We start from the raw sequence: 19,569 nt of genomic DNA on the forward strand, positions 1-19,569 counted from the left end.
TTCATGGTTGCGCGCCCCACACACCCGGCTACTGTAGCTCGGCTTTGTAGGGTGACTGAGTGACAGGACAGCCATTCCTGTTAATTAAACTGTCAGGTCGGTGATGTGCATCCGAACAAAGAGTAGGTCGTGAAATAAACACTCGGCGACAGAGGGAAAGTTATTGTACCCGAGAAAGAGAAACTACTACACAAGGACAAGGACCGAGCGGCTGTCCGCACCTCACTGGCGGCGGGTGTCGCGATGCACATCCTCCCCCTTGTGACCACTGATCGATACACCCTCCACCTCCTGACTACTGATCAATACAGTGTCAAGACACACACACCTTCTGACTAAGGATCAATATCTTCTCCAGACCATCAACAACCAACGATTGCGCAACATGTTGTGAAGGAACGTGCGTGCCGGACAGAACCTCACGTGACCTCCGAGACCCACACGAGACTTTGGCCAGACGGGAGGTAGGGGTGGAGGGGTGGTCTGCTATGCCTGTTTTCACTATCCACTATCCAAAATACATCAGGACCACAGTTATTTCTTTTTTTTTCGGCCGTTTGTCGTCTGTTTTTGTTTTGTTTTGTTTTCACTTCCTTAACATCGTTCTTAGCCGAGCAAACACCGCCGAGCGTTTGACGACAGAAAGGTGTGTGTGAAGGTGACAGGAGACCAGCAGGTTCAGGACGAACACTGAGAACATTAAAACCTGCTGTGATACATTTTAACTTGTTTACCAACACTCTCACCAACACAACAAACACTTCACAGACCTAAACAATTGGATTTTCTTATGTTTGAAACTTTTTCTTTATGTTAAGAACGGCTTTTATTGAGTTTGTGCTTTTGAGTATTGTTGTTTCTATTATTGAGTATTGTACTGGGTATTGCTGCTTTCCCCTGCCTTACTCCTGCTGTCTCCTTGCTATTTGATATTACCATGTGTAGTGTCTGCTCTCCTTGCTGTTTGTGTGTTTGTGTGTGTGTCATGGCGACTAGCATCACTCCAGTCTCCCTCTCGCTCAATCAACTCTCGGTTCGTCTGCACCCTGTCACTCTCCCCTTCAATCGACTCCTACACACAAGGCGACATCTGATCATTATTCCAAATATTATTATGGTCCGGGCCTGCAGTCAGAACTTCTTCTCACACCGTTTAAAAAGTTCTTGTTAGGACTTCTTAAATGTCATGACTCCTGCAATCCCGGTGTGCGGCCATGTTTACAGGCACAGGAATGTCACTGCCGTATCGAAAAAACATTTTCCTCAGGTTTTATTCCTTTTTTTCTCCTGGTATTCTGTAACATAGACAGCAGGTAATTGGCCTCACCCAGTCCTGATGTGTTAATCACTTTCCCCAACACCAATCACACCAATCACACCAATCACACTGAGGGGAGCGCTGGTGTCGGTGGGCGAAGCCACTCTCTGATCTTTGTCTCCACATCAGCAGCCACGCCAGCGATCCGACATCAATACCAGTCTTACATCGCTGTTTGTTCCGGAACCACTCGGCTCCCGCCATCAAGGCGTATAGTCCCTATCGACCACCACACGACCGGCCATCCAGACATGCAGCCAGCCAGCCAGCTATCCTAGCTCGTGACGCCATTAGAGTCAACAATGCCATGAGGTGTAGTGTCAGACGACAGCAAACTGCAGGGACTGGTGTGACCCCCCGGTGTGACCCCCGTGACTATGGCGTTTGATTGCTGTGAAGTTCATTAACACGAGGTGTGATGTCCCTTTGTTATTGCCCTCACATAGTTGTCCCCCTCCGGCAGCACGGAGGGTGTCACAGACAGGGCAGATGAGAGAGTGGCTGGCCCTTAAAGACCAACGTGAGTGGTTTGCATTTTTACAGATATCAGTAGATACAGGCGATATACACCTCACCTGTACATCCGTTAATTAATTATCATCTTGCGTGATTCGCACCTGCGATCAACTAGCACCACAGTGTACTACGTCACGTTGACAGCCTACTACGTCACGTTGGTGCCCCATTCACAACACTGCCTGCAGTCAACACCACACACACACACAGACAAAATGAGCGACAGTTGGAGTTATACTGACGCTGAGTCTGCATGTGTCGTGCCAGTCACAGTTGGTCACAACCACGTGATTGCCGACTGTCGGCGTCCAGTAGTCTGTGGTTCATGTTGTCTCTCTGACTGGTGTTGACTGCAGGCGACCTTGTGTAACGTAGCGTGACGTAGTACACTCTGTGGCGCTCGTTCATCGCGCGTGCCAGTCGTAGCGGATAATTAATTAACAGATAGGTTTTGGAGGCTGAAATGTTTCTATCGCCTGTATCTACTGATATATGAAAAACAGCAACCGTTGAGGTTGGGCTTTAAACCTTATGAAATATTTACCTTCCTGGTAAGCATGCAGAAGTAAGTCACGGACATTTCCCCAGAGGCACCCTGAGCATCGATCCCCCGCCTTACAGACCCTCCTGTGACGTACGGTCTAGTAGTGCGTACACATGTGTTTATTCATGTAGAGACCGGCTGGTACAAACTGAATACGCTTGATAACGATGACGACGACGACGAAGATGACGATGATGATGTAACCTCAGGTATTTGCATGACACACGAAATGCCGCTTCTTTCGGTGTGCAACATGTGACGTCACAGATAAGGCACGTTGTGTGACGTCACGAACACCTTTTGTGTGGATCCCTAATGTATTTTGGGTTCGCTAATAATAAGTTAATAAATATCGTGGGGTGCGTCAGAACCTGACTTTGACATGTCACCGAAGCCCGATAAAAGCGAGCGAAGGTGATTAATTATTTGATGAATGTAGAGTCGCTCTCGGCGCGCGCACTCAGGAGTATACAGACAACATCTTTGTAAACAACGACTTCATTGGTCAGCTACCGTGCTGACGGCTGGGTGCCAGAGAATCCACAGAAATGATTTTTTTTCTGTAACTTTTTCCCTCTTTATTTATTTGTTCAAAATCTTTATTTCTAGAGAGCTCTAAAATACTGATACAGCATGTAAAGTGGATATGAATGTACTCGCACAGTTCTGCTTTCCTCAACACCTTTTAAGTTTATCCCAGATTTCTATGAAAATGTCTTCTTGGTCAGCTGCAGTGCACAGCTGCACGTGCAGGCTATTATTGGTATCAGAGCGTGCGTCACACAGCGCGTCACATAGCGTAATGAAATGTTTCCACGCACGAGCAGGCGGTCCTCGCCATCAGAAGCCTATCGAGAGGAATTCCTCCCTTCACCTCCTGCTTCGCTCGTCCAAGTATCGCAGACCGAAGTACCCTACCCAGACATGACCTGGCTAACAAGGCCACCTCCCTACCCGCTCATCCCCATACTCGGTCCTCCTACCCACACCCGTGCGGCTGGTACCCGCTATCACACACGGCTCCAAGAGGTGTTTACACAGCGCAGATAAGCCGCGCGCTAGCTCTCACCTGTGCAAGATGCCGAGTGCGCGTGCAGTAAACTTCAAATCACAGTTAACTACCTCAAGGAGTCCGCACCCCAGGCCAGACTACCTCCGCCTCCGTGAGATAAGGTCTGTATTCATCCGCGTAATACTGCCCATGTGTTTACTGCACAGTTGTCATGAGACGTGAAGAGAGAAGATAGGGCGCCGTCAGCTTTGTCTGCCGATAATAACGGCTTCCAAATCCGTCACAGTGACGTCACGGTCTGCCAGCCACTTTCACAAGCTCCTCGTATCTCTGCCAGAAGCCTTTTCAATTCCTGCCCGCGCCTCGGCTGTCATACAGGACTTGCACATCTTGAAAATAAAAACGCATCGCCGACTATCGTGCCAAAGTTATCGAGTTCAGCTTGGACTTTCAGGACAGACCGCTGGTGTTTGTGTCCGTCCTCGTCCTCGCCTCGGGACGCTAAAATGAATCGTCCTTTCCAGTTCGCCAGCCCTCCAGGTCACATCTGTTTTTTTAAACACTCATCTCTACAGTGCAAGTGCGAAAACAAACTCGATGAAGCATGGCGCCCTCCGTGGTTTTCAACACCATTCGAAACCAGCTGCGGAACCCGCTCCTCGGCGCATATTACTGCACGTGACGTCTTCGCAGGATGTGACGTTGCCAGGGCAACCGTCGTGCGCCTCTGCTCTCTGTGTGTCTGATCTTGCATGACTGATAGAAGAACTTTCGAGATTCCGGGCTCCCAGCAGTGCACTCAAGATGGTATGCTACCCCAAAGAAAATAGAAGCGACATCCTCAACCACGCGTTTGTTCCTCCGATTTGTGCTATAAATAGAATACCAGCCTAAATGAATACGCTAAATTGATTTATAACAACAGGAAGCTGTCCTTGGAATGTATAAAGTAATTAAACTGCACATAAAAATCAATCGAGTAAAGAACCCTTCTTTAAAAATAAAAAACTAACTTTTTTCTGCAAGGTGGCTTTTCGTTGACTACTAAACTGTTGGTGTGCAGACTGTATTGACGCAATGATAACAACGTCTTGGTAGCAGACGACAGTTTAACGGCAGCGCATGCGCACACCATAGTCTCTACCCCATCCCACTCCGCTTCCCTTCCTGCTCGCACACGAGTACGGACGGAGAGGTAGCCAAGAATCTACACTCATTAAAAGCGAGGTTCTTTTCGTGCTCTCCCCATCCCGACCTAAAAACAAAATTAACCGAAGTGCAAGCATCAGGCGGAAGCAAGCCTCGTATTCAATCCATTCAGTCCGGACGGTGATTTTAAAAGGTTGTCATCGTCTGGCGTGTGTTTAGGTTTAAGTTTTCAACCCTGATTCAAGTGGAGCGGCGAAATAATTGCTGACATTGCCATGTGTGACAAGCTGAGAGCTCATAGTTTAATTGCTTGCACAGTTCTGTGACAGGTTCCTCCCTGTCATGTCATTGCTTGTCTCACAAATACACAATTTTTAATCCACAAAGAGCTGGGACTGCTTCTGCTAAGGTGGGGAAGGGAGCAGAAACTTTGCTTTGTCTGCCCGTTGCCCACCCGCCCTTGCGTCCTTCTATTGATTGGTCGGCGCACCAGACAGAACCTCCTTACATTTCCCAGCTGTTACAGCTCCACAGGACGACACCAGCTCTCAGGGGAGGGAAAGGTAGATTCACATACAGAAAATCACATTCCGCCATCTACCCCTCATTCTTTACACAAAAAATGTAAAAAATGTGTTATTACAATATAGAAATTGTATTCCGAAGGTAGCCAAGTAACTTTTGATTTAAGTTTAACACGTACTTGAAAAGTTTAAAAATAAACCTAAACACAGAAAAAAATATTTTAAAATGTTACCTTCAAAATTATCAATTGAAAGACAAGATGTCGTTAGACATACCCAGGTATATCAATGAGGGATAGGTGAAGCATGCATGTTAGCTCACGGCATCAAGCGTTATCGATGCCATTAGTGTCACGAGGTTTCTGCACGTGCTGCGAGTCTCCACTAGTGACGTCAGCATTGGCCGGTGTGCGCCGTAGCGCGACTGGTCGATTCTCCCTCGGCAGGGGAAGCCACTCGGCGAGCCATGGCGGTGTCTGAAGGACGTCCGCTTGGAGACATCTTCAGACCGGGAGAAACAAACCGCTGGGACACAGGCATCTGCCACCCGCCACCCGAAGCTGCAAACAAAGGTGTGTGTCCTCAGCTCCGCTCTTCACCTCGTTAGTGGGGTGAGGAATGCACACGAGCACGTGCATGCATGATGGACAACACTGCTTCACATCACTCGCCTTCACAACACTACTCTTGAGCTTCTTGTCCTTCTCTCCTTCTCTCCTGCCTTCTGTCACCGTGACGGACATTTTAATGTAGCTGCATTCTTACCTTCCTTTGTTCAAAAATGTGAAACTGAACTTAAATTACTTTTTCTCTGGTAACATCTAAAAGTGGAAATACCAGCAAGGGATCCAAGAAAAAGTTGTCCCTGTAATCCACGGTCCTTAATGAAGTTGTGCCATCTTACACTGTCGTCGTCTCCCCGTCAGGTTTTTATCTGTGGCCATCAGACGATGCTGTTAACCGAGAACATGATTAAAATGTCCGCTAAAACTTGGGTGGCCTCCTCTCCTCCAGACGCTTTAGAGCCCTCCATCGCCCACACCCCTCGCCTTGTTAAAACAAAGATACAGTAACAGCATTATTCCTCCTGAGTGATGGTAAGAAGATGTTAGTTTAATCAAACATTGCTGTGAGATGCAGTTCAATCCACCTCAATGTTTGTATACGTACACGGTACACACATGATGTACCCGGTACATACCCGACAGAAACACGGAGACGGTGAGACTACCAGAACACGACACATGAGGATAGTAAAGACACCACGTGGCTCGACAAAGGCAAGTTTTAAACAAGGAATGCCAGCAAGATTATTCAATATGTGTAGTCACGTGACAAAGGTATGATCCTACTCACTGTCTCGCGCTTTCGCGAGGCCTTCACGTGCATCCACTGAATGAGAGGCTCCAACTCTGCTAACAACAAAAAGTCAATGTTTCCGGGGCCAGTTGCTGACATGTTTCTAAAACCTAAAACTAAATAATTCTAAATAAGCAAATGGTGAAACTTTAGTTTCTCAAAAAACTTGTTTTATGTGATTGGCACAACGCATATGAAAAATGAGCTGAGGGAAAGGAAAGTCTGGCAAACAGTTTTATCTTACAACAGTTTGAGTTTTAAAAATTGTTTAAACTTAAGTTCATATTGTGTTTCTTTGAAAGTTGGTCTATAAATATATTTAAGGCTTCAAAGTGTTTATAATGTGTTTGCAAGCTCGCAGTACAAATAAAAAAGCCTATGTGGTGGTTGGCAGACACGTGGCTACTGCAGCAACACACAGCAGCTGTGTAGAGCATCACAGCTGACTGCAGCTGCCCCTGTAAGCAATGACATCTGTCCACCTTACACTCTCTTACTTACTCTCTTATACACTCGCTTTTACTCCATTGTGGATGTTTGTTTTGGTTTGTTTTTTTTTTTTTGTTTGTATTCTCGATATATAGACGCTTGAGGTAAAGAAATCTCAAAACTTTCTCTCGGAAATGTCTCCAGACTAAAGAAATGATGGTTGACTTCCGCAAGCAAAGAAACCCTTTGAAACTGTTCATCATCAAAGGCAAGGACATAGAGCAGGGAGACCAGCAAGTTCCTGGGAACCACCACCTCCAACGACCTCAGCTGGGACAACAGTGTGGTGTCTGTTATCAAAAAAAGCATCGATGGCAGCTGAAACACTTGGGCCGCAGAAGGGGATCCTGGTCCGGTTGTACCGGGCGGTGATGGAGGTGGACTGACATTCTCCATCACCGTCTGGTGCGGCAACACAACCCAGAAGTCGGGTGGTGCGTGCGACTACTACAACTACAGCACGATGTGTGCCCACCGAAGTTTGCAGGGAGGGTGAGATGTTGGTGCCACCAGCCAGTAGTTTATTCCTCTCAGGTCAGGTGCAGACATATTCAGGCCAGGACACTCCGCCTCCAAAAAAGTTTCAGAAGAGTTAGTGGTAATGTATGCGTGTGTGTGTGTACGAGAAAAACTGTTTGTACATAAACATGTAAGCAGTGGTTTATGTGAGGGACGTCCAGTGTGTTGTGGAGAAAGTGGTGTCCATCATTAAGACATGTTCCTCGTGCAGTGTCACTTGGCAAGTAAGTTCTTATCTAAATTCTTATCTATCGATTGCTTCTCTACTTCTCGACTGGCTGCTGAGGGATGTGACTGTGGTGGTTGTTGTGGCGGCGGGGTGTTGACGCTGGCATTGACGTGGCGTCTGCAGTCTGCGCGCGTGCGACGGACAATGCAGGACCGCGAGATCGGGTATATGTGTGTTCGTGGGTGTGTACGCGCGTGCGAGAGAGAGAGAAAGAGAGAATTTTAAACTAAATTTTTATTGAAAAGGACATCGACCGATTTCAAGAGGGGTAAGTGAAAACAATGCAACAAACTAAAGTTTTTAATGTGTTACATATGTATAGATAGACTACATACTCCATAGATAGTCAATTAATATTTTTAATTTCAAATGACTTAAATATGTAATTTGCTGCATCGATACATGTAGACTTTTTAACATTAGCTAATAACAGATATATATTTTGTTTCAATATACAGTTCCTTCTCAAGTTACTGGACCTTGGACAGATGAACATCAAATGCAATTCAGATTGTGTACCACGTGACAAAAGAAACCTGACAACATTAATATTTTCAAGGAGTGAATAACAACATGTAAGCGATGTGGCTCAAGTATTAAACCCCGAGTTGAACACCAATTAAAGTATTACTGACCCTATGTGTTGAACATCGTTCATACAGGTATAGAAAGAAAAAGACGAATTAAATATTTGATACTAATTATCAACAACCTTTTGTTTAAAGACTATTAAACACAATTTAACATCACCCACGCCCTTAGTTTCCCCCATGTTCCCCAAGACACATTCCACAATAAAACTCGGCAGGTATAAAGTTGTAAAAGCTCCAGGGATCGATCACAGACACTAAATAATTAATAATTCTCATACCTGTCTCTAAACTGCTGACGAGCACAGACTGTCTGCCGGTGACTAGCTGTCTACTTTATGAACTCATTCACTTCATCCTCCCTGCCATTGTCTCTGACATATTGTCAATAGCAGGTGAATGGCTGTTTACAGTTTTCATGCAAACATTAAGAGTGGAACTAACCTCACCTAGTATCAAATATTCCTAAACACCTGGTTTAAGGCCGGGAGCCATATCCTTGGAATCCGTTGGAATTTCGGTTCCATTTTGCAGAAAACCAAAAAGCCACAGTGCTAGGCACAGTACAATAAGTGGAAACAGTCACACAATTGTTTTAATTCTTTGATGAAATCACAATCATTAACAGAATTAATTTTATAATCTCAGGTCACGGAAACATATCTGACCGCAGTGAGCCTGTGCTCACCTCCCACGAAAGAAAAAGAAAAAAAGAAATCATGTGAGAGAGAGAAAAAAAATTATGTGTGTGTGTGTTTGTGTGTGTGTTTGTTTGTGTGTGTGTGTGTGTGTGTTTATGTGTCTGTGTGTGTTTGTGTGTGTGTGTGTGTTCACGCGCCTCCACATTTATCGTTCTTTACCAACTCTCTACTTTGTTTTGTGGAAGAGAAATAATGTCCACACGATACTTTAACAGGATGGAGCGGACAGAGCTTGCCATCACTCAAAACAGATAACTAACACTGCCACATCCTCTAAACTATTGAATCAAGTTTGCTTTAAAAAGCTGAGAGCTGTGAATGGATGGCCTCAGGAGATGTAATATTTAATCACTTACACACACAATAAACACCTGCAGACATCGGGTGTCAGGTCTGCTACAAAACATTGGTAGAAACATCTAGTGGAGCATGCTGGGTATGGCAGACAGAATTATAGTAAACACCTACAGCATGCAACATTGAGCTGCTAGTATTTTTATTATTGTTCCATTGATGATAAGACCTCTCAGACGGAGTGTGAAGGATGATATCAACTTTGTGTATCAACTCATCCAAAGGTCTGCCCAGGTGTTACACTGGACACCTGTATGGCCATGATGTTGAGCATTTGATGTATCAAACACAGTCTGTAGGTGTTTTAATGAATACAATAGGAAAACTTGGCATTTACTAATTATTGAAACACTTTACATATCAGCCAATTATTTTCACACTATGTAAAACACTGATTACTCAAGCACTTGAAACAAGTCATTAATTATTGAAATTAATTATTGACTGTCTTATGGCACTAAGTACTCAAACACTTCACGACTTACATAATTATTCAAATATTTCACAAATTAATATTGTGGCATTTCAACAAAGGTTTCCATGTCATTGGAGTATTTCCATGACAAATTTCCGACATGCTACATCAAACAGTTCACGGTGCTTTCTCTCAGTTCAACAAACATTTACCATAAACTTACAACATACATCAGCACGATATTACAGCAAGTATTTGTATGATGCTGTAACAAAAGTTTCCATCATTACTTATTAATGTTAACTGCCGACAAAGTTGTCATGACGATCCAGCAAAGTTTCAATGATGTTGCAGAAAAAAGTTTGGCTGATGGTCTACAACAGTTTGTATGATGTTAAAAGTTTGTGGAGGACATGCGGAGGTAGACACGAGTGTGGGGCAATTCCACAAGTGTCTGACTGTCGATGCTCAGTGATGCTGTGAAGTGGAGACTGCAGCTCACCGACACCACCCAGAGCGAGGCTGTCATACACAGTGTAAACCTGATATACATGTCCTCTGAGATATGCTAATGCTCCTCTCGCTGTATTCATTACACCAGACACTGGCCCGCAGCTGGATCCGGTCTGACATCTTGTGCCACAGATGTGTGATGGCAGCAGTACACTCGTGGTCAGTAAGCAGAAGTACATCAGGCTCGGTGGGAATTGCCATCAGACTTGAAATAAACTGAAGTATATCAACTTTGGTACGAAGCAAAAGTGAGTAGATATAAGATATATCAACCCTCGCTAATACTAAACAAGTGAGGTTGTCATGAAGTTTTGGAAGGGTGTGATATTATTGACCGGAAATGAAGAACGAAATGAAATGACGATCTCTTAAATTAACAGTTGATTAATTAAATCTGATGAATGTTACCCACCAAATCGACACATGATGCAAACCTTTTCTGTGCTCTCGGGCCTTTTTGCGTGTTTCTTGTATTTCTGGCGGCCGGCGGCCGGTCCTGCCCGGTGTGTGGATTATGAACATCTCACATGCTGTGTCCAGAAGGAAGATGGAGGCTTCGGGGTCTGCCTCCGTGTCAAGCTCGGCGCCGAGCCCCGGGGCGAGATATCGGGTGGTGCTCGGTCGACCTGAGTGCACCATCAGTCTGTCACCTCAAGCTAGTCACGTGATCGCTGATTTCTGTCTTGTCCGTTCTTGACAGGACAAATGTGGACCAAAGTTCGGCAAAGTTTTACATCAAAGTCATGGAAGGTTTTAAACCTCCATATTCTTTCCCGATTAATGACGGTCTGAAGGAGGTTGTAAGACACAGGAAAGCATCTTGTACTAATACTGTAGTTTTAAACTATGATGATAATATCGGAGTTTTAACAATTTACTTTCATGCCCTTACTTCCAGCATACTAACTTCCATACGACTCAGACCCTCCCCCAACTTTTCTTGGCCGTTGTTGGCCCTCTGATGGTTGTGTTCGCACATTCCATTCTACTATTCCAGTTCCAGGCTGCAGGAACTTTTTTAAAATATTAAAATCTTGCTTTCAAGCGATTTCACACACTGTGTGTGTTACTAACATGACTAGGACAGTACACAAGAGGTGTAAGAAGCCACTCAGGATGGCCAATGGAATATTCCTCAAGATTTATTGCCGAGGTCAGCAGCGGCCAGACAGACCACAGTGTATAATAGTGAGTGTGTGGTCCACAGGCTGTCAGAAAGCCATTCATAAGTCTAGGAATCAGCAACAAGGGGGAGCCTGAATGCCTGTGTGTGCGGGATGTTTGTCATCAGCTGTGTGGTAACAGTGCGATGTTTGGCCATGTTGTCCGTGTCCAAATGCTTTCACTCCAGCTTTCGCTTAGAAGGCTCAATTAATCACCATTTCCAGCAAGTCCTTCCTCCAGCTCTACTGCCCACGCAAGGTGGTCCTTGGATCAATAGCCATTCGTTTTTTTAGGGTGGAGGGATGGGGAGAGGGGGACAGGGAGGTGGGGAGAGGGGGACAGGGAGAGGGGATGCTAGGAACAGCCTCTCCCCTCTCACCCCCTGTTCGCCAGCTGCGCTCTCTTTGCTTTACGAACATGGCCTCTACTGTGGTGCAGGCCCAGCACAACACAGGAGTCGGCCAGCCTCTCTATTTGTGGATTAAAATTGCTTAATGCTCCTCCCTGCAAGTCCAGCTGCAAGTGGTGATGAAGGTAAAACTGAGTGAGATTTGTAGTTTTGTTCATTAATTTAGTGCGATGTGTGATAATTGTTGACCAGCATGACTTATACACTGATGCATCGGTTGTATACTCATGTCAATGACGATGAACACATCTTGTGAGTGTGCGTGCGTGTGCACCCTGGAGTATAAAGGGGATGTGGATAATGGATGACAGGCAGACAGGAAGAAAACAGGGACGCTTGCACTTTAGTGAATGAATCCTAAAATGCTGCAGGTGTGATAGAGGAATTGTAGTCAGCAGAGAATGATGGATGGTTGTCCACATACCTTGCACAGCTGCTGCCAGCTGCATGACCCAGGAAACAAAAACCAGCAAACAAGTTGCCAGCTATCAACACGAACTTACAAGATGAAGACAGTTAATGTCATATGTCTATTCCACTTTACAGACAAATGTGTACACAGGCAAAGTTCACGACCTCATATTCACCAAAAGTCTCAAAGTCATCTCTACACACTATGACCAACACACGGACGATTTAAAACAAAGTCACCTGCACATGCAGGTGATCGCCGAGACCAAGATATATATATATAAGAAGCAAGAAGAAGAAATAACCAAATCTTACCACTAACGTTTCCTCAAGCAGACACACAGGAACACACACACATATAAACATCCATAAGCCTCCCCGGGGTGATGGAGACACACCCCCCAACTTCCGCGCCCCCTGGTGAGAGGTTCGCGCCAAATGTCGTCTTACCGACCCGCACCGCGAGATAAACGGCACTCAGCTTCACTCGGGCGGAAGATACAATCAAGAATGACAACCCAGGGACTTCCGCTTACCCTCGTTGTCACAGAAACTGGTTAGCTCTCCACCGATAAAACTCGCCTGTCAGCCTCACTAACGACATCCACTCGTCGAGATAACTATGCAAAGGGTGCGCTGACCTTCGAACTCTTGTGGCCTGTAAGACTGAGGGTCTGAAATAAAATGCTTGATGTGTGTTAGGGTGGACGGCTTCCGGTGAATATTGAGACAGCAACCTTTAGTTCCGATGTAGTTGCAGCACATAAACTTTTGAATTTTACCGTTTTAACGTCTCGCTTGCTGTGGAACTTCCGGTGTAAGAGGAAGTCTGGCGACTGAAATACTAATGTGACAAGCGATAGAGGGTGTTGTTGGTAAAACATCTTCACATCGAATGACCATCCTTACATTTCCTTCTTGGGGCAACACTCCTGCCTGTGCAAGTACTGTAGCGAGACTGGGAGTTCGACAGACGCTCGTCACGCCATCTGTCGGGTCGTCGATCACAATGACGGTCTCTGATTAAATTTTCAAAGGATTAAATGACTAAAATATTAAGTAAAATACAAATCTTCAAAAGCGAGCACACCAGCCTCAAATAACCAGGAGACAAACTCATCATGTGATAAAGGCCGCAGTGAAGTGCAGGCCAGGTGCTGACCTCTAGAAGCAGGAAGATGTCGGCCACAGCAATGGAAAGATAAACCTTAAAAACACCAACATAAAAACTGTTTGCTGCGGGCAGTGGTGAGCATAAACAAACCTCAAGCGACTCTAAGAAAATCCTAATTGCCGACGACACCAGATCCCCTCCTGAAGGTGGGACATACGGGTCTTTTGAAGCAGGTTTACGACAAAGTGTTTCGCGTGTCTGATCTCGCAGTATATCCCGAAGCTCGTGAATTTAAGCTTTTAGCCTCATCAGAAATGTCCCCCTCCGACACGAAAAAGCTCTTTCAAACTCAGCGTTTTTCCATTTGGTCGCTGCAGCCCTGTGCCCTGACCGGAAGTGACGTGGGAAAGCTGGGACAAACACATGCAAAATGCGAGTTGGTCTGAGCAAGCTATTCAGCTTAACCTAACATGGCAGAAGGAAATTAATGGAAAAGGAGAGGAGAGCGGCTCCCCAGGCCATGTCATGTGACCAAAATTCTTGGTGAACGTAGAAATTCGGACTCTCCGACATCGATCGCCCCCAACTCCGAGTGACTGGGGGGGAGGGACAGGGGGCGAGATGCTGCCATCGACTGCTGCCCGTCTTAAACAAGCGAACCACAAATAAGAATCGGAATTAAAGACATCCTTTACACTCCGTATATTTGTCTCTTCTTCCCTCATTTAAAGTCACGTGGCATAAAATCCACACCCTTCCTTATTTCTTCTTTTGTAAGTATCCCTAGAGGTCAGTTTGTGTTGCTATGTAACCCTGTACACCAGCACTGACCTATTCTTTCTGAACTACATGTTCACATGTTGGTGTTCTGAGCATTGTGTCAGCCTGTGTGTGTGTGTAAGACCGTGTGTACACAAGTACCCGTGTATATCAGCAACTAATGTGTTGCTCACTATGTGATATCTATGTAATATGTATGTAATATGCTCAATATGTAATGCCACTCACCGGCTTACAGCGAATAGACTCCATTCTGTCTGTCAGGTGTGTTTGTGTCAATGTTCATGTTCAACTGATTTCTTTTTTCAGAATTAAACCTTTCTTCACGGTACATTCAAAAATATATTTTGCATTCTCTAAATATTAGAAATTAATTAGACACTCTGGAGGGAGGTTACTGCACCAAACATCAGACACACTGACATCTACTCAGAGAAGTATATCACAACAGCAGACATACTGACATCTACTCACAGAAGTATATCACAACAGCAGATAACAGGATGGCACCACCAGTCAAAGACAGACAGACACAGAGACAGTGTGAGGACCAGCAAGACGAGGTAGAGGAACATACAGGCCTTTAGTCGCCAGTGCCAGGCCGGCAAATGTATTCTCTGTAACATCATGTGATCAATGCCCGCTACCGCCACGCGCGGGGGTCGCCTCCAAAAGAAGAAGAAATAAAAGAGAGAAAGAGGGAAGCTGCGTCTTGATTTCAGGCGAGAAAGCACAGCAGTGGTGAGAGAATAAAAACGACGTACTCACCTCATTCTCTCACTCCGACAAACAGATATCCGCACTGTCAACAGTCACAACACACAGGCCGCCACGATACTCCGTGATGCAAGATGCACGCGCACCGCACGCGCCACGTCCAGGGTCAGCGTGAGGCTGAGGGCGAGGGTCAGCGTGCAAGACGAGTCGCCATTAGTGTCCCGATGCTGACGTGGTGCTGCTCACAAGTGCAACGATCCATTTCTTCTCGCAACCTTTACAAGAAAAGTCGCCCGCCATGTTTCCCAGCATTCCCTGCGGCCGCCGCGTCTTCTGCTGTCGTCTGCTTCTTCCCGCCAGTCACGCCGGTCACAATAGCGCGAGTGTCAGTGTTAGTGCATGGACTGCGCGCTATTCTCCCACACTGAGTCGCTGAACGTGCTACCGATAGATCTGAGGGACACGCACACACGCACGCACACACACACACAGCAGGAGGGGGAGAGAAAGGAGGAAGAGCTGTAAATTAACGCTGACCTTTGACTTCATGCTCATGTTACCATTTTAGAGTAAATCTCAGCTGCATGGTGAGTGCACGTGCACCGCCGCCAACCCTGCCAACCTTAGCATCGTCCGTGGCCTTTAACCTTTATCCTGCCGATAGGCGGGCCGATACTTATCCTCCTGATAGACGAGCGGATACTTATCCTGCTGATAGACGAGCGGATACTTATCCTGTCCATGAGGCGATATTTATCCTGCCTATATTAACCCAACACTTATCCTGCCGGCAGACAACCCATGTCGTGGCTGTAGTTGCTGTATGTGCACGTGCGACACTGTGCCGCGCATGGCGTTTGAACGTGATCAGACTCGGTGACAGACACCCCAGACGACAGTCTGATCTGCCCTTTGACCCCTTGCTGTCTGGCGGCAAAAATTGTCATTGTACCCGCTATACATCCTGGTTATACAATTTACATATTGTGTTAGTACAGTTTGCAAGCTGTATACGCCAATACGTTTGTTATGCGTGTGCATGTGTCTGTGTGTGCGTGTATGTAAGTGTGTATGTGCGTGCGTGTGTGCGCATGTTTTGCGTGAAACGTATCACCGTCGTCTGAAACAACCAGGAGGATGAGGGCAATAAATGTCTTACCTTTACAATCAATGACATGGCTGCCAACGAAATGTTCGATTTAGACAGAAAAAGTCTGGTTCAGGAGAAGTTCATTTCCGAAAGAAAAAAAAGAGTTATATACGATTTTTAAAGAAAGAAGATAAAGCTGAGTAAGGCCGCTGAACAGACCTTAAGACAATCTGAGTTATTTAATTTCAAAACAAAAAGTTCTTTATGCCATAATGGGAATGTACAATTTGAGAATCGCCATTTGTAGTACAAAAAACTCTACAGATGGAGCGGCGAGGAATGAGCATGGACGCCTTTCATCTCAAGCCTATAAAGTTGGAGGAATGTTTGAAATATTAAAAAACACAACAGAAGACAAAGTATTGAAATTTTATCAAGATGGGAAAGTCCGCTTTTGCGATCGGTGAGCTCCGTCACATGCAGGCAGTCAATCATCATGATCGTAACACGAGCCAGCCAATCATCTTCATCGTAACATGAGCTTCTATCAACTATTCCGCGGGTAGTGCCGGAAGTCCAGGCTTTTACCTGCTGGAAAATATTAGTGAGATTTCGCTTTGAAGACAAGAGAGAAGTAACAATGAGATGATGGAGTCAGGACTGATAGGTTTATTTATAGCCATGATGAGTAGTTTCCTCGGCAAGGCTCAAGCAGAAGTGTTTTTTAATTATAATAAGTAATTTATATCTTTATAAATTTAATTAATTGCTGATATATCTTTAGCTATTATTATTCCTCTACTATTTTTCTCTTCTTTGACTCTTTGCTGTCAAGACTATAAGACTACCTCTTCATTTTAGCTTCTGTATATATATTTATCGTTTTTCAAAGATGATGCAGCCTCGGGAAATCACAGCAATGGGCGATGACTACATCACGGTCACTCACAGCCTCCTAACATTATCAATCTGCGTTTATCGGAATGGTCTGAATGTCAACATTCATCTTAATAACTTTCGCTCGTGGTGGTCGAGTAGACTAGTCGGGAAGCAATGCATAAACATAAGATGAAATGGAGGCTGCGGCCACAGCGCGAGAAGCTTTGATGCACAATGTCTGGGCAACTGCAGACAGGACAGTTATGAATCTTGTGGACAAGTGGGGCTCACAGGCAGCACAAGTACAGGCCATTGAACCCGAGTCTCAGGAACGAGTAAGCAGACCAAGAAAAAGACAGACTTCGTGATGGCGCTGTTGTCCTCCCCGCCTTGCCTCCCTTGGCTCCGTGAAGATGTCCTCACAGCCTGCAGGCAAACGTGGCTGAGAGATGGAGGAGGGGAGGGGAGGACGGGGATGGGCTGCACGTGCATGGGTGGAGCTGGTAGGAGCAGAGCTGGAATCGGCAGGAGCAATGTTACCTGCAAGAAGACCAAACAAAAGCCTGTACAAGCAGGAGGAGGTCATGGTGGGGAACTAATTGGTCCAAAGTGTCAGATCGATGTTTGGCGAGAAACGAATGTTTACACGCGATAAAGTTGCTATCGTCTTCTTGTCTACTGGATTACAAACATCACAAATATTAGCTGATAAGAAAAGGCTAAGGAGGGAAGGTCAGCAGCCCACATTTTAAAAGAATCACTGTCACTAATGACCAATAACACAAGACTTTTACATGTTTAATATTGTTTGCTACACCTTAGTGATAAGAGTCTCGTCTTGTTGTTTTTGTTTTGTTTTGTCGACAGTTTGCAGGGTGCATGTTATCGGCTTGCCGGGGGTGCCAGTGACACCCTTGATGTCTTTCTCAGTGCAGGCCTCCATCGATGTAGTGCATCACCCAGTGCTACACCATCCAGCACGTGCAGCACGCTGCATCTTCTCAACAGCGATGAAAGATAAGAACGGGGGTCAGGGAAGATCAAGACGACAAGACAGTCGATCAAAACAAACGAGGAAGACAGGAGCGAGAGAATACAACCATGCAGTCCAGCCACGTGGCACCAAGGGTGGTGTGGTATTATTTCTGTCTTCAGTCTTCCATGATAGTCACTGACGGGTCAGGCGGGTAGGACAGACTGTAATGATGGTTGTGTGTGTGTTTGGTTTTTTGTTTGTTTGTTTGTTTGTGTGTTTGTTTGTTTGTTTGTTTGTTCGTGCTTGTTTGCGTGTGCACACGTGTACGAATGTGTCCAATATTTCATCCCTGTATTACAGAAACCTTAATCAGACAAGTGAACCTGTTGGATGCCTGTATGGGTGATGGAGTTCTGTAAACCTGTGATGCACTGCGACATGTCTACATTACAGATATCGCACTTCGCTCCACGAGGGAGAACCTTAACATTGTAATCAATGAAAATGCTTTTCAGATGTCATGACAAGACAAACACTGACTCATATCATCAGAATTACAATCCATTACATCCGTGGTTGTTGTTCTTCACCATCAGTGTAGTAATAAGTGACCATTGTGTTGTGCACAAGCAAGACGGATTCTTGTCAGTGAGTTAATCAGTGTTTCTGCTGTGTGTCTTCAAATTAAATTTGTCACTGGGTTGATTGTAGAATCGACTGGAACTTCAAGTGTGGACAGGGATATGGCATGAAGTGTAGGCTGTGAAACAACCAGAATATTTGTTTGACTTTTGTGCATACGTGTGACAGCAGCTCCAAGAGCAGTTCCAGTACAGATTTCTGTGACAGCCACAATTGTCTGTATAATTGTGAAGAGAATCACAAACACTGAACACAATGCCGGGGCCTAACAAACACGCATTCAGTGTCAATTTTCAAAACTAGGTTTCTTCTTCTTGCTGCTGAAAGAGTCCATTAAATTTATGATCGGTATCCATCATGATAAAATAGCTCAGCCCATTACTATAACATAATTACAAAGCTGGAATAAAATCATGATGCCCATACGATCTTATTCGAACAACGCAGAAAAATGCAGCTACAGAAATATTTAAACAGAAATGTAAAATGTTCAGGTGACTGAGAAGCATCACAACACGTCTGCTAGTCAACAAAATGTTTCCACAACGGAATAGATAAATAAAACAACACTAGACACTAGATGTCATTGTATATAAAACACATTCTTGTCTGCAGCACTCTTCATCCCTTCTTAAACCAAATTTCGTTCGGTCTTTGTCTGCGCATGCCTACATGATAGGTCCTGCACGTGCACGAGCCACCAGGACTGTCGTAAGAACGAGTTATCTCCTCCTGGTCATCAGGTCACAGGTCGGACACAGTCCAGCAACAGCTAGACAACAAATAAGCGACACTTCAGGACCTGACCAGGGAGTCAGACTGTTTCCTGTGATAGTCTCTGTGATCATTGTGCGATGGGTGGTGTGTGGTGTGACGGTCACACACTTTGACTGCCTGGCCTGGCAGGGGTCGGTGTCCAGCTGTGACAAGTTCTGGGGCCGAGCCTGTGATCTTGGGGATGCTGTCAGGTTTACGACTGCTGGGCCCCTCCACGCTCTTACATCTTGTCTCCATCCAGACCGGCACCAGCATCTACCCGTGCTCTCTGGTCCAAAACACAGAAAAAAATATCAATTACCTGGCCAGCCAGATGATTACGGGTGGGTTAAACAGGATAGCAAAGTGAGCACCCGTTAGTTTCACTCCTATCTCACT

General features: G+C 45.4%; 1 protein-coding gene across 1 annotated transcript in view; it reads right to left on the reverse strand.

Moving 5' to 3' along the window:
- LOC112565886 (dorsal-ventral patterning tolloid-like protein 1) overlaps positions 1-15,161 on the reverse strand; it is a 124,311-nt gene extending 109,150 nt beyond the window's left edge. The window contains exon 1 of the mRNA XM_025241745.1: positions 14,879-15,161. The gene's annotated coding sequence lies outside the window, so the exon portion shown is untranslated. The remainder of the gene's footprint in view (positions 1-14,878) is intronic.
- Positions 15,162-19,569: the final 4,408 nt, after the last annotated feature.

Source organism: Pomacea canaliculata, linkage group LG6, assembly GCF_003073045.1.
Source record: "Pomacea canaliculata isolate SZHN2017 linkage group LG6, ASM307304v1, whole genome shotgun sequence".
NCBI classification, from domain to species: Eukaryota; Metazoa; Mollusca; class Gastropoda; order Architaenioglossa; family Ampullariidae; genus Pomacea; species Pomacea canaliculata.